The following is a 16221-nucleotide window of genomic DNA, read 5'->3' on the forward strand; positions in this document are numbered from 1 at the left end:
CAGGGTGGGGGAGCCTCACCCCCCGCAGCAGCGGTGAACCGTGCCATGAAACCACACCCCGAGAAAATCTACTCACACCTAGCGAAAGGGCATATCCCTTCCTTCACACACATCGCCGTCCAAACAAACAGCACAGAGGGTGGCAAGGAAAACGCTCAGAGGACAAAAGGACAGAGTTAGGATTAAACCCAGTCCCTTGATCCCCGGCCAAACGGCCTACCCATAAGCCCACGCAACTTCCACAGCCCATTTAAAATCCTGAGTGTGCTATACTTTAGGTTATAAAATCATATTTAGACGCACATTTGAAGTGTTCTTTGCTCTGCTGGTGGCTAAAAACAATTCCTTTGTCATCAAATCTTGCTTCAGCAAGCTGACGTGACGTTTTTAACTCAGGAAATAAGATAATTATGGTTCAAGGTAAACAACTACAACTGTGCATCATAAACAGTTTCTAATTTTAAGCCTGAGTCCCTCTAATGCCATCCATATTTTACAGAAAGTTTCCTTACAAATGGTTTAGGTTGTCTAAGGAGCTTGTGGCTGAGCCCTATTGCTGCTCAGCATCAACAACAGGTCTCGGGCAAACACGGGGAGGTGTAGCAAAGTCTAGCAGATGCAGCAGGTGAGCTCCTGTATCAAAAGGAGTCAAGGTGAGCCAAACATGAAAGGAGAGGGAAATACACCCTGAATCTTAAATAGCTCGAGAGGTAAAAACTGCGTCTCTCTTAGGAACACAGAAAACAGTAAGCGCTGAGACCAAAGCTACACACACTTACGCAATGTTTGCTGCAAGTCATTTTATACCCTAGACCTCGAACGCCCCAGTGCAGCTTCCCCAGTGGCACAAACAGCAAGAATTCAAGTTACAACTCGTTGCAGGAATATCAGCTACTACGTTGTTCAACACAAGGCAGTAAACTCACCTAGAGCTACCCGTGCTGTGCCTAAACTAGTCCTTGTGCTACCGCTACCATAAAATATTCTCCAAAGCTACCTAGAAACAAAGCCTTACAATACACAGCAGCACTGCTGAGACTTCGTAAGCCAGCAACGCTGAGGCACATCTGAATTTGTCTGGAACTACAATGAGGTATTGAAGGTAGCAAGCTGACCAAGGTGAATCATTACACACACAGGTAGCAGTAACTGCTGCTACTAACACCCAGTACTGCTCATGGTGTCAGCCTGGTAGGCTTTCATTCTTCCTCATCCGAGAAAAAGTACTAAATTACGACCAAATGAATGCAGCGGAACGAGAGAATGTAGTAGAGCAAGGAAGATCCGATACAGACAAAGCATTCTTAAACAGTTGTGCTTAGAAGAGACAGAAGTGGTCAAAACTATTCAAACAGCCCGTTGGGAGAACGCCGCCGCTTCTCCAGAAGACTAAACAGTGAAAAGCAATCACGTGGTGAAGCCTGGGCAGCTTGGGAGAGCTTGCTCCTCCAAAACTTCTCATCATTAAACATTTTCAAACCACCCCACCCCATTTCTGCTATTGTTGTCAGAGAGGGAATTCCAACCAGAACAATTATTTCCACCACATTTTTCTGTTGGAAGAAGAAAAATGGTAATACCGCACAGCAAAAACACAATTTGTGCAGCAGTTCATCTAGTAACACAGTTCTCCTTCCTAAAGGAAAAAGGATTAACGTGCCTTGTGCCTGTTGTGCAGCAGCACGAATGTATTTTTAGATCCACTTGAAGGCAGCAATATGGTGGAAGTCTCCCAGGTTGGAGTTAGCCGTGGGAGGTTAATCTCTCTATGCCCTGGAGAGGGCAGTTCGTTAGGAGGCGGTTCAGAGCAGAAGGAAACAATTCACCCGCTCCCTGAAGACATCCCTCTTCCCACGACTGCACACAAGGCAGCTCCTCTGAACTCTCCACCGCCCCACATCTCGATTCGCACCATCTTCTTGGTACCAGCACCGTGCCCAGGCTGTGTTAGAAAGCAGGCTTCCCTTCCAGATCTCTAGCACGCTTGATGGAGCTAAATTCAACGCTGTCTTCAAGGGACAACACGGGACGCAAAGTGGCTCAAAGTCAACCCAAGAGTCCCAAAAAAGGAGGCAGCAGAACGACAGTTTGGCTCTGTAATATTTTATCTGCAGTTAACACTTTTTCATGACTTCTCACAAGGTAACATATTAGCTGTCAGACCAAACCCAAGTGCTAATAAGTGAACCTTAAAATATTCTCACAGTGAAGCTACAGAAAGAGTCCAATACTCTATCTGCCACCAAAGCCACTCTGCTCTTCTGCTAACGAATGAATGTTTAACCCAACTATCAGGTAAAGGAGTCTATTCAATGACTCCACAAAAGGTAACTTAATCACCACATGCATTAGTTTATACCTACGACGGTGCTCACGTTGCAGTTCATCAAGCAACCCTTCAGGACGGCACCTCTGGAAAAAAACACCTCAAAGGTTTGCCCAGATAGCTTCCTCCGACCTGGGAAGAAGTCAAAAGCCAAGCTGTCTCCGAGTTAGCCATCCTGCACACCCATTTACACACAGACTACAGGGTCAGGCCCAGGTTTGTTCGTTTTAAACAAGTTAAGCAGACTGCCCAGCTATGATCCATCGCTATAACATCTCTTGACTTGAACCACGGGCTGACCAGCCACCACACACCTCTACCTTCAGTCCCATATGAGGCTGTTCCTATGATATCTGGAAATATCAGCTCAACACCAACTCAAAAAATTGCTTCCCAATATTTTCTTATGCTATTATTTAAATACTTAACTCTCAAATAAATTACTTCAAAATTATAAAGCGTTTGGTATGGAACACTTGATTTTTGGGTAGTTCAAGTAAAGCTAAAATGGAATAAAATTCAGATAAAACTATGAATTACAGAGAGTAAGTGTTCATTATTGCATAAATTGCCAGCAAGTCTCACTGTCCTGTCTGATAGCTTAGAGATGCAGGTATTGTCAGATGCACTACCCACCCCCTTTGAAGAGGTGCATTTGAGTATCCCAAACGTGTCACTAAAGAACACAAATTAATGGTCAATTCTGAGCATTTAGGTAAAAAAAGAGGAAAAATGCAAAAAGTCTACAGGAGCCCCAAAAGTCCTGACTACAGCCAAGCCATTTTTCAGACTTTTATTAAAATGAGATTGGCCTTTGGCTACGAATCACATCTGCCTCTTGTAAACAGAGCACCAACATCATACAGTGAAGGGTAACATCTACAACAAGGCTACTCCATACCCACAGCACACCCCGCACTGTGCTTATACACCTCAAGAAATAGTTCATTTCTAATAGCTCACAGCTTTCATGGAAGGCAAGCAAAATTTCAGTAAAATATGGTGTGTAGGTATAAGAAAAATAAAGCTGGATTCAGCCCTGCCTCCCCTCCTCAGCCCTCCCTCCTCCAAACGCTTTAAATAGGATGTTATCACTACTTGTTTATACACCATTGCAGGAAAAAAATGCTCGGTTTCTTAATCCTGCATTACAGAACAAAATGTTACTCAATTCTTTCTGTAAAGTACCAAGAAATAACTGTGAGACCATATGCATCTGAAAGCATCCACGTGCTGGAGTAACCCGGACTTACGTAACCGACAATTGGCATCTAACCACAAGGAGCAGGAAAGGGCCAACATACACATCTTCTGTAAGACCTAAAACCAAACTGAAAATTCACTGTGAGGAGCCTGATTTGGAAAGCAAGTAAAATTCAAGTTACAATTTAAGGTTCCTGCCATGAAAGTACACAGACCAAAGAGAATCCCACGGGGCCGATTTTCTCTTATCCCATTAAGCAAAAATGAATCATTTGCTAATTGACAAGCTCAGTTTGAACCCGATGCCACCGGGATCCTTATCTCCGTAGCTGGAAGGCAAGTCCTTGCAAGGCTTCAACAAGCCATGGACGGAGCAGCATCCTTCTATTTTCTCAGCACCTCCTAAAATGTCAGGCACCTGAGCACAGATACACCTGGAGATCGTGTTGTACTTTACCCTTGAAGTCACAGTAAAGAAAAAGCACCTCCTCCTACACGCCTACGGGACCCACTACAGCCCCCAGCCCCCTTCAGATGAAGGCCAAGCCCACCACCACACTACGGCGTGCACTGTAATGCAGGAGTAATACCTACAGCCCTAAATCACCTCTGCCTTGGGATGGCCCCACTATCCTCAGCTGTAAAATCAACTTCCTATCACCAGCAGCGGACATATATAACGCTCACATCTGCGTTTTCTGAGCCTGGGGGTTCCTGAGTGGAAGTAAATCCAAGGGAAACGTGGGCATAGTTCAGAAGAGCAGCCGTGGCACGGGACGGAGATGGACAAGGTGGACAAAACAAGAGGTGCAAAACAGACCCAAAATCCACAGACAGGCAACAAATGCGACTAAAATCCATCCTCACCCCCCTTCTATCTGCTCTTAGCCAAAAGGAAACATTTTTTTTCCTTATAAGTGTGCTTTGGTATCACTGTTAGACAAAGCTCACTGTTCTTCGACGTCAGGCGTGGAAGGGAAGGTGTCTGCCCAGCTGCAACCACCACCATGAAGACACAGCCGCATTATTGTGAAAAGCAAGTCAACTTCTTATGCACAGATAAGGGTAACAAATGTTTCATTGCTGTGTTTCAAATGTTTAAGAGCTTAAACTGAACCACAGGAAAGAGCGTTACTAGTTAGGCTATTACAGCAAATGAAATGAAAATTGAAAATGAAGTCTAACTGACATTAAATTTAAGTAAATACACATCAATTCCACAATCATCATAATCTACAGACAGTTCTTGTGACAAAACTTCTGCAGAACAGAAAAGCACCCTTGATAACTCTGAATATTAAGCCCAAGTACCACAGGCATCTTACAGTTTATATAAATAAAGTGCCTCCTGCAAATAATCACAGCTCCTTCAGTGAAAACTGCAGCATGATTAACAGAGGTCCATTATAAAGGCAACGCATAACCCAGCTCCTGTGAGTAGTCACTGCCACATCGGACTGCGTTTCTATGGCAACCAGGGAGGAAAATATAAAGCAAATTACAGTTAAATGAAAATTATTCTCCATGACAATATATGTTAATGCAGGAACACTTGCAAGGCCATTCTGGATAAAATGTTTACATTCACACATGTGTTTACAAAAATAAATAAAAGGCTATAACAGCTAATGGATCATCCAAAGATAAGGATCATAGTCTTTTTTTTTTTTCAAGTTTTAATGTATTCAGAATAAAATTCTTCTAGCCAACAGAACGGAAAACAAACCACCTTAACAAAGGTATTTGCACATTTAGATATAGCATATATTCTTTAAGAAACAGTTTTCCAGAAGATCCCACATGTATGTTTTCGAATGTTGTGATCCTTTAATTTTCCTGGCTGCAAACAAAGAGCACATTTATGCCTCCTCATCCCAGGAGAGAATGTTTTAAACGAGAGGCTAAGGCACTCAGAATATTTATGGAGATCCGACTGAAACTGGAATAGTGACTTATTTTAATCAGCTATAACTTACTGATTGAAAACTGAAAAGTGTTTTATACCTCAGTATTTGTGGCACTGGCTCTACAGCTCAGTCTTACACCTCACCAGGGTTTAAAAGCAGCACAGGTCAATGAGAACCCGTGTCAGATACTTGTACAAAAGCCCACAATTAAGGCTCTAAAAGGTTATCTGACTCCCCCACCACGACCACTTAGCCTAAACAGTCCTTTTTTTAGGGAATATAGCTCACTTTTTAAATATCTTCTGAAGCATGAGCGAAGTTAATTGGAATGAGGCTCATTCAAGAGGCAGCAACTTACTTATTTTTTTAATTCACTTGGCTCGTACCGCAAAGAAAAGCCCTAAGAAAGAAAGTAGGTTATGAACTGCCTTACAGTCTCTTTTCCACTCTGAAGCGCCACGTTTTAAGAACGGTTTAAAATACTGCATTGGAAAAAAGCACCCCTCTCAGCCGCGTTCCACGGGTCCCCCTGCCAAGTTCCTTTCCCAGGGAAATGGTCTGCCTGTTCTGCGAGTACCACAGGTGCAGGTTTCTTAGGAAGACCCAGAAAGAGCACAAGGCACTTTTTGAACCTCTTTCAGCGAGCTGGGAACACAGAAGGCGGCATTCACTCCGCTGGCACATCTGAGCTTGCTCCGTACACGCTCCCACTGACCTCTGCATCTGTCTCTTGCCTCCACCTACAGAACAATACTTGAATCATGAGTGTCATAACTTTTTATGACAGTGGGAAAACTGCAATATTCTCCACAAGTTCACTCCACCCTGCACATAAAACTGCTCATAGGTTCAACCATAAAGCAAACTACCTTCTTTGAAGTTCGACTTAAAGCTCTGTGCCACGTTATAAAGCTGATCTGAAAAAACGCGGCGTATTACCATTTTACATAACCACACTCGGGGAAAGCAGCATTCGTTAATCATTTGGTGCGACTGTCGACAAAAGCAAGTTAGGTCAGAAAGTACCTGCGTAACAAAACTCTTTACAGGTGAGCTCAGGTTACCCACAAACACCAAATTCACATACCACCGAATATATTCCAGTCATGCTCCACCTTCCCCGAGGATCGCTTGCTGCAGAGCCCACAGCAGCATTACCATCATCATTTCAACTCATTTAGTCACTGATCTCAGCACAGCCACGACTCCCTCCACCTTTCTCTCTACAGCGACGTGCAGGCAATCTCCACACAACGCAAAGAAAACAGCTACAAACCTCAGCCTAAAAAAAAAAATCTGCAAATCAAACGACAGCAGCAGTTGCTAGGTTCTTTTAAAACCTTCACTAATTGCTAGGATTGGGTTTCTACCGAAGCTCCTTGCTGCAGTAGCGGAGGGGTTGAGTGGTGTTTTCACAAAAGAACTTCTAACCACAGGCTGCATGTCTGCAACAGCGAGTATTTCTATTCCGAGCACAAATCAGATTATGCATACACACAGCATCCTCACTAGCCTTCAAGCAGACGAATCCCACGAGGCCAAGGCACCTTTCCGGATGCCAGAGCCGTCAGGTCGGGTACCCTGCTTTCTGCTGATGTGTCCCCCATCCCTCTGCAGAGAGCTGGCTTACTGTGTCAAAACGCATCCACGTTAGAAAAGTCATTTTCTCCGTAAATGTAAGCAAACGCACGGCAACATGAAGTAAAATTCTAGAGCAAACCACGCAGCTTGCAGCTTTCGTGCCCTAGCACACGGCAGGAGGTTCAGGGGAAAGCCACGCTGCTAGGCAATACTGAGCATGCAACACTGCCAGCAGACCTCCCCTGCACCCTTCTCTGTTGCAAGCTGCATCAAGTGAATTAGCACCAGATGGACAAGATAACAGCTCTGAAGAGACTAGCAGAAGGATTCTTGCGGATTTCAATTACCTGCTCTGCTCCTTAAGAGTAAATCCTGCCCACAACTATTACTGGTAATGCCACGGAAAAGAGCCCCATCCTTCAAACGCAGAGTGGATCCATACAGCAGAAGGATTCAAAGAGCTAATCTAACCAGAGACAATAGGTGGTGACGGTGACGCAGAAGAGGTAAGGAGCCATCAGCGGTAAGCACAACAGGAACACAACAGCAGCCCCAACTCTGCCAGCACCCCAAACCCTCATCCCTGGCAGAAGTCTCCACACCCTCGGATCCTTCACCTCTCGACGCTACTGCGGCTTCACTCCGTTTTCAAGCACTCTCCTCCTACCATGCAAAAACAAGGCCCACATCTCAAGAGGGAGACGAAGATGCGGGATGATCTCAGAGAAAATGAGAAAGGCAGGAACAGACGGGAGGGAACATCAAAAGGCAGACAGGCTAAAATTAGAGACAAGAATCCTGCATGAGGAGGACCAAGGCGAGAGCGGAGAGCCGAGCAGAACCTCCATCAGATGAGGCTCCCGGGAAGGGGGAGGGACAGACAGAAGGGAGATGAAATACTATGGTGGGTGAAAGAGGGGAAGCTAGCAGACAGAACAGACTGCAGAAGTAAATTCAGCACTTCAAGACTACAACCTGTAGCTTTCTAACTAAGAAGCACTACTCAGCACACCAGGAAAAAGCCACAAAGTTGACTTCTCGTCTGATCTCTCCTCCCTGGGATGAGGGCTAACTCAAAGGCAATTCAGCTCTCGCCACAAAACAAGTTTAACACCCCGGTACCAGCGCTGATCACAGGGGAAGGCGATTTAATTCACCACCATCACCCACAACAGAGAGCAGCTCTGAGTAATGCCGGGCACCTCAGATCCCCGTCAGAAGCCTTCTGGGCTGCTGGCAAAATGGAGAGCGTCGAAGAGATCAGAGACCGGACAGTCACTGCACAGTACCCCGACGTGTGCCGAGAGACAGGCTACAGCAGGGAGGAAACGACAGAAGATACTGCAGTTATCAGCTATCCTAACTTTCAAAACTAGCATATTCTCACATGTTCTTTCCGAGTTGGTAGGACAAGAAACCGCATGAGTTGGAATGAAAAGGTCAACGCTCAAGAACAGGTTTTCATCTTCAAACCTGGCTAGTGCACTCACCTCTTGGACTGCTCGGAAAAGTAAGGTTTTACACACAAAAATACCCAGGCTCGCTCATTACAGACCCACGATCTAGTTGGGACAAATGTATCTGCCTGTGCCTAGCTGCAAGATGAAACCAAGGAGACAGCGAGCTATGGGCAGCAGCCAATGCTGTAACTAGAGCACCAGCTCACCCAGTGGTATTTAAACAACCATAGCACAGCCATGAGCAGGATGTTTGTTTCCACACACACACACACACACCCCCTTCCCCGCATCTACCTATATCTCTTCCCAGCATCGGCATGGCTAATCTCATCCATCTAAAGATATAAGTAGAGCAGCACTTTATAAATAGGCTTACATCTCCAGTCCATCCCAGACCTGACGCAACGGCAGAACAACAGCCGGTGCCACGAGCGCTGTGCGTTGTTACGACAACACTGACATTTCACAATCTGCAACGGCCATCATCCTGCATAACGTGGAAAACACCAGGCCGAAAGTGTAAAGTCTACCCCGAAGGTGACTGCTTTTCACAGGGTACAGTCACAGGACAGCAGGTCTGTCACCTCCTCCCTGCAGGAGGCAGCTATCGGGAGACCATTCCCAACAGAGAACTTCTTGGAACTTTATCTCGGCTCCTCCTGGACCTAACCAGCCTGCAGAAGACCTAGTTACTTACTAGTAATTTGGAGCTCCTGGTACAACTTGTTTACACGGAGCAGGTCATAGGATAGGCTGGAAGGTGTAAGCAGGATATAGTTTTTATGGCTCTGAACTCCTGCCCAGATAAGCCGATAAGGCTCTGTGCACTGGCTCAGGGGGAGGGCAGCACTTTCATGTGTGCTTCATTTAAATTGAAGATCCACCACAAGCTGCAGTTAAGCATTTTACACTTAATAATGAAGCTTTCATTCACCTTATTTTCCTTTAAAGCTATTTAATGTATTTTTTTAGGAGTTCCTAATTACACGTACTTTCATTTCATATCAAGATATTCAAAGCAGCGCAGTGTTTTCACAACCCAGCCCTTCAGCCTCTTGCTGCACAGGCTGTCAAGCCTTCGGGGACAGGCTGCCTCTGGATTGTGGTGACTTTTTTAGAGGGTAACATCTCCTGTCTTTGCCATGCCTGTGATAATATTTCACCAGCTTTATGCTGCTCTAAAGGTAAATTACTTTAGACCTTTTCTATACTGCAAAGCTGTCAGTCCCTTTAAAAAAAAAAATTATAGAGCCAGCTTCCTTCAGCGTTTGCTTCCCCTTCCTCCCTCCCCTGATCACCCACAGCCATTTAACCACCCACCGGGACACCCTGCAGACGCCGATGTCCTCGGCTGAGGACCTGCAGCCTTCCACCCAAACAAGGACCACCTCAACATCCTTCTCAGAGCAAATCCAACACAACACAAGAGGAAAGGAGATGCTTTCTCGCTGTTCCCTCAGTACATAGCTGAGACGAAGCTTCTTTTACACATACTAAAAAGTTTCTCCCCTTCCCATTTTCAAAGTCTCTAATTCTGTCCCTAAAGAAGGGACAGGCACGCATTTTACTGACATAGGAACCCAGCGCCAGCATGGACACACTTGCACTTAAGAGCAGAACTAGTATTTCAATGTTTCCACAAAATATCTAATGTTTTAACCTTTGGTTTACTAATATAAACGCAATATACAATCAGTAGCTTGCTCCTGCCACTGCAATGGTTTACAGTGGAAGGTTTATTTCAAAAATACTAAACAGCTAAGTCTGGTTTTCTTAGAGGCAGGGGAAGAAAGGCTGCCTACAGATTTTTAGAGGATAAATAATTCAATGCCTGAATGCCAAGGGCAGTACCACACACATCCACACGGCAGGGACAATGCAGACAGTAATATATGCTCCACATCACCACCCTGACAGTGCCTTCAACCCTGACCTAGAAAAAAACATCACTTTCTTCTGCCTGCAACAGCTCACTCGCTCTCCGTCACCGCTGCCCCACAACACTGAGGACGACGGCACTGTTTACTGTGGGGTGGCGTCTCCCGATTCCTCGGCCTTCGCAGGCTGCAATTCCAGCCTCTGCTCACAACAGCTACACTGCAACGAGCAGAACAACTCACACGATGAACTCAAGAAAATGAAAATTAACCAGAAGAGACGCGGGTTTCAGAAGCCCTCTTTAGAGGCTCACGCCTTTTCACTACCAAAACTGAAAGGGGCAGGAAAACCCAGGACGCCGGGGAAGCCTCCCCTCCTCTCCCCCACGGCCAGCAAGCCTGCAGTCGCCTCACGCTCCCAAGATTCACTGTACAGACACCACCCCGCCCCACTGCCCTATTTCGGTGGCGATTTGATCATTTCTCAACATCCTGCAGTTTGAGGAAAACATTAAACAATCGAGAGGAAGAATTCTGGAGCCCAAAATACCTGATATAATTAACTGCACCTTCTAAAAGGATTATTTGCTTTCCTGACCCCAATTATTCCTTCAGTTTATTAAAAAGAACTCATATAGGCAGAAATGTTACCACCCTAAAGAGCCACATAAACAGCAGAAAGTCTGAGGGTACCATTATAAACAGAGTTAATGGAACTCAGTGATTGGAAATGGATCTTGAAAGCTGTCAGATCAAAGCAAGATCTTTCTCGTGCAAGGACTGCATTACCCTTGGAGCCACAGAGCTAATACCATCTATAAAAATATTTTGCTCAAATAAGTTAAGAACAGCAGCGTTTCATCTGTCAAAAGGTGCGAGGCTTTTACGGGATTAACCATCCCACATAGAGCATAAAAATTAGAACAGATTTTTAAAAGCCCCCAGCTCAGCTGACGGAGACTAGGCAGACCAACGTGCGTGCCTGCTCTCTTCACACGCACTACACGCTGAACAGATTTTTCCCTGCTATTAGCATTTAAGATTCTTTTTATGTTTTTTTATACACTTGTAAAGGATTACAAATTGGCATCACCTATAACTAGCCACAGATGAAGCTAGCACCACCACCCTGACTCAGACAAATTGAGGTGTTTTTTTTTTAAATACCCAACAGTTGTATGAGAAAATACACCAGAAAACACCAGTTTTCACACAGGAAAGCTTGAAAATTCCAGGTGCAGTCGAACACACTCAAAAACAGCCCCCCGACCCCAGGCGCTGACAGCTTCCTACCCCCTTCACAGCAGGACACCAAAGACAGCGTTTTGCCCAAGCCTACTTTGTTAGGCTCTAGCTGCACAAACCCATCCTGTTCAGGATGCTTATGATCTCAAATAATTGACTACACAAGCTTTCCTTTAACATTTACGCCAGTATTTTTTATGACCGCGCATCAGTGGCATACAAATTACATAACACTTGGCTGGGAATCCCAGCGCTCTGCACCCTCCGAAAAAGCAGCTCCCTGCCTCTAATTTCTCTCGCAGGAAGATGAAAATATTTAAAAGCTGCACACAAATCATTCCTGTAAAGCGTCGTGCAGGCTGCTTTAAATTAGATGGGGTAAAAATATATGCGAGTTTATCACGAAACACCAAGATCTTTGCTATGGAGACACCGGTTTCTCTCCACAGCCTTTTACAACTGAAATACATATTCTCCCTCGCATTGGAGGTAGCAGACAAGCCACCTTTACTAGAGCCTCATCAAGGAAATACAATTAGAGTAACAACCACCATGTAGATATTTCCAAGTATTATTTGCTTCGCAGTACTGAAAAGCAGTAGTACCTGTCACTACTTGCTGTGTATCCACCACCATTAAACCTTCATACCGAGGAAGAATTTCAATCCATAAGGCAAGACTGTCGAGCCTGAAATTCAGGTACTCGGCCCGGACGCAGGAAGAGGGGCCAGCCTCGTAAGAAAGCCGTCACTCCGTAATTTACCAAATGTAATTAACCAGCTCTGCTCCTGTGCATTTCCTTCCCTCGGAGAAGGATTTCTTCACCGAGTAATTGAAGTCCCAGCTAAGACTCAAGTCACCACAGAACATATTTTCCCCCAAAACAAAGCCACATACACACTTATAGAAGATTCAAGCACTGTTTCAAAAAAATACTGCTCTTTCCTCCTGGTAACTTAAAGCTCTTCCTAGTTTTTGCATTAGTCACTGCATGGATCTAAAACTGAAACTAATACACCACCGTGGGAGCCCCCGAACCCCTGGTTTTATTCCCCTACTTGAGACACTTCCTTACGACAGAGTATTGCCTTCTTTTAATGTATAGAAAAGCAGGAGGTAAAAAAACCCCTTAGTACTTCAAACACATGTCCAAAAGCCACAACATAAAGACAAAGAGTACAGATTAAACGCTGGAAAGATATACTTGTCAGGAGCCTTCCTTTGAAGTACGTGCAGGAAACGCTGTCATCGTGCAGCCATGTTACAATTACACAGTTCAAATAATCACCACCAGTTGTAAGTAGTCCATCTGGTTTGCTGAAAAGGGAACACTGCTGGTACAGTATTGATTAACACGACTAGTCTTCACCGACCCTAGAGAAATACATTTGTCTGCTCTACTGAACAGCGGAAGAACGCTGCGCTGCGCTACGCTTCGTTTTGTTCACAAGCATTTTTGGGGACTTAGTCAATTAAAACATAAGTAGAAAATTAAATAATCTTAACAGGTTGTCTACCACACGTGAAAGATGAAATGAAGCCCAGCGCTTTGCTGGAGGGTTCTTTGGTTTTGTTTTTTTGAGTTTTCTCGCCCCATCCAAAACCAACATTCATACTGGACAATGTGTATGTTTAAGTCTGAGAAAATGCTGTTACAACATCATGAAAACAAAAAGCAGCACATAAAAAAAAAATCAATCCACCCTGAGCCACGTTTTTATGAAATGGAGATACGGACAAGAGCTCATTTTTAAAAGCAGAAGCAGAACTGAACGGTAAAACCAACTGTGAAACACTAAATGTAACCTCTCCAGTTCCCAGCCTGTCAAAGCCACTAACATTTACGTGACCAGGGCTCCTGTAATCACTATTTAGAATAGAAATAAGCAAAAAATATAGCTGGGAACTGATCAAGTTGGAGGGCAGAAATGGAAGGGCTTGTACGCTCTCCAAACTCCGTGTTGTTCGCTGTACGGGCAACTCAGCCTGCTGTGAGTTGCACAAACCAAACCCTCACCACTTACTCAGCCAAGTCTGGAGGTGATGCAAGTCCCAGCTAGCCTCACAATACAGGTTCACAGCACGCTCCACCGAAGCCCAGACCGCCCTTTTCCAGGGAGGACACAGACGAGATGTGCCCTGGCAAGTTTTATACCTTCCTGCGCTACCCTCCTTTAGGACTGACAAGTTCTCCTAGAACCAGAGAGACCTGGAGCATCTCTGCATTAAAAAAAAGCTGAGCTCCACAAACCCCAGACACACCTAAGCAAGAGCAGAGGCCAGGACGGACACAGCAGCACGGACAAGGCTCTGCTTTGGGGACAGATGCATGAAGACAGCGAGGGTAACTGTGCTTTAGGAGCAGTTTGACCAGAGCCTCCAACAGGCACCCACGCAGGCACAGACCACCCCTCTGAGCAAGACCTGTCACCAACCGGGTGCTTCCCACAGAAATAAAACAGGTCACGGCGCTTCAGGGCGACATTTCACAGGCACAACGAAACCAGGCGCCCAAGAGTTTCCCTGTCGAGACAGAGAAGTCACTGTAGGTCTCGCTCCACGTAGCGCTTTAAACCCTTCTATGGCACACCACCACCACCATTTAAAAGTGCTCCGACACGCACCTTTAATCTGCCAGCAAATCCATTTTTGTAAAAACGCCAACTTTTTAAGTTAATCAAGTCAAATATTTAGTTCCTGGTAGAGCACACACAAAAGAATGTATCGAAGCCATTTGAAAACATGTGAGAGTTAATCTGCTTTTCCCTCTCCATGACTCCATGGAGTGTTTTTTCCCACCAGAAAAAGGAAATAATTGGAGTGATTATATAAAAATGTTTCGTTTTATGAACAAACCAGGAAAAAAGGAAAAATACATTTAACTCCAAGTTCCTTACATTTATACAAATTTCAGCATTTCAAGAACGCACACAGCCACTACAAAGCACCACATTCATAAGATGTTTTCAGCTAAATCTCTTTGCCTACACAGGGGGGAAAAAAAAAAATCGGTCTATACCCCATCTCAGAAGCCATCTCGGGAGGGAATTTTGCTTCAAGAGCTGCCTGGAATCTGTTCTGTGCCCATAGGGCCATGTCCCCAGTGGTAAGAGAGCACTTTGTGTACAAAGCCAGGAGGGGGGAGGAACCCTTTCCTGCAACTGGATATCAAAACAGAGCTCCGAGCTTCGAGTAGAAGCCAACCCGTAAACACACCGACTCTTGTGCCTCAATGAAGAGGCCGATTTTCATCCCACACGCACAGCCGCCTCGCAGGACAGCTGCTCGCTCTGGGAAAGGGCAGAGGGCACGGAGGGCTCCACTCACCCCGGCTCCTTTGGAGGCGAGGGGTGGGGGAGAGCGGCGATTTGCCTTTCTAAACATGCAATCAATCTACCGGCCTGGGGGAGGTTAATTCTGGACTGCAGAACTGCAGCTGTTTTGGGTTGGGATGCCTTTTTTTTTTCCCCCCCCTCTCTTTGCTAAGGGGCAAAGGTGTCGAGCAGCCCCTCCCCGGCACACAAAGGCTTCTCCGAGGAGAAAAATACCAAGCAATTTAAAGATTAAACTGGAAAATAAATAAATAAGCGCGGCTCAGCCAGGCTGGCTGGCGGCAGCTCGGTTCGGCTCCATCCTCTGCGCACACACACGCAGGGCTAACGCCTACCCGGGGATGATGAAATGGGAAACGGAAATTACCATTTCAGACAACTTTTAGTATTGTTCCTCCCAGCACAGCGCTCACCCCAAAATGCACGCTCCCCTCCCGCCCCCCCCACCGCACCTCACGCTGTCGTGTGTGTCCCCCCCCCAAAAAAAAAACAGTACGGACGAGGGGGGCCACCCACACTGCGGCCTCGACCCCAGCCCCGTGTTCCCCCCCCAAGCCTCCACACCCCTAAATATTTCCCAGCCCCCGAGCTCTCTGCAGCTCCCCCCTTCCTCCCCACACACCAGCCCCCCAAACCCTCCTCACCTCAGCCAGCCTCCCCCCCTCCAGCTCCCTGCAGCCCCTTCCCTCGCCCTCCCCTTGCCCCCACCAGACCCTCTCCCCTTCCAGCCACCCCCCCCGTTCTCCCCTCTCCCCCTGCAGCCCCCCAACGGCCCTTTCTCGCACCAAACAGCCCCTGATCGCCTTCGCCGCCTCCCCAGATCCGTACATCCTCTTCTCACCCCCAATATGTCGCTTTCTCTCCCCGACCCGACCCCACACTGCCCCCTCACCCCACCCGCCTCCGTACCCCCTCTCCCCCCTCTCCCCGCTCCGTCCCCCCCCCCGCCGTTCCCAGGGCCCCCTCTCTCGGCCTCCACAGCCCCCACCTAGGCCCCCCCTCCTCCCCACCAGGCCGCGGAAGCCCCTCTTCCCCCCCCCACCTAGGCCCCGCTCCCCGTCCCCCGCCGCTCCTTACCGCTGCTCCGGGCTCAGCGGGCCGAGGGCAGCCTCGCGGGGGAGCGAGGCCTGCGGCTCCGCCGGCCCCGCCGCATAGAGGAGGCGGCGGGGGGGTGAGGGGGAAGGCGCTGCGGCGGCAACGGCGGCGCTGGAGGGGGACGGCGGCGGCGCGGGACTAGCGGAGGGGGCGCGGGCAGTGGCGGCGGCGCCTCCCGGCCGCCCGCTCCATGGC

At 46.9% G+C, this 16221-nt stretch overlaps 1 protein-coding gene across 1 annotated transcript in view; it reads right to left on the bottom strand.

Moving 5' to 3' along the window:
• Positions 1 to 16221, bottom strand: part of ANKRD11 (ankyrin repeat domain containing 11) — a 149557-nt gene extending 133336 nt beyond the window's left edge. The window contains exon 1 of the mRNA XM_068411056.1: positions 16009 to 16221. The gene's annotated coding sequence lies outside the window, so the exon portion shown is untranslated. The remainder of the gene's footprint in view (positions 1 to 16008) is intronic.

Source organism: Nyctibius grandis, chromosome 12 (assembly GCF_013368605.1).
Source record: "Nyctibius grandis isolate bNycGra1 chromosome 12, bNycGra1.pri, whole genome shotgun sequence".
In the NCBI taxonomy this organism is placed as follows: Eukaryota; Metazoa; Chordata; class Aves; order Nyctibiiformes; family Nyctibiidae; genus Nyctibius; species Nyctibius grandis.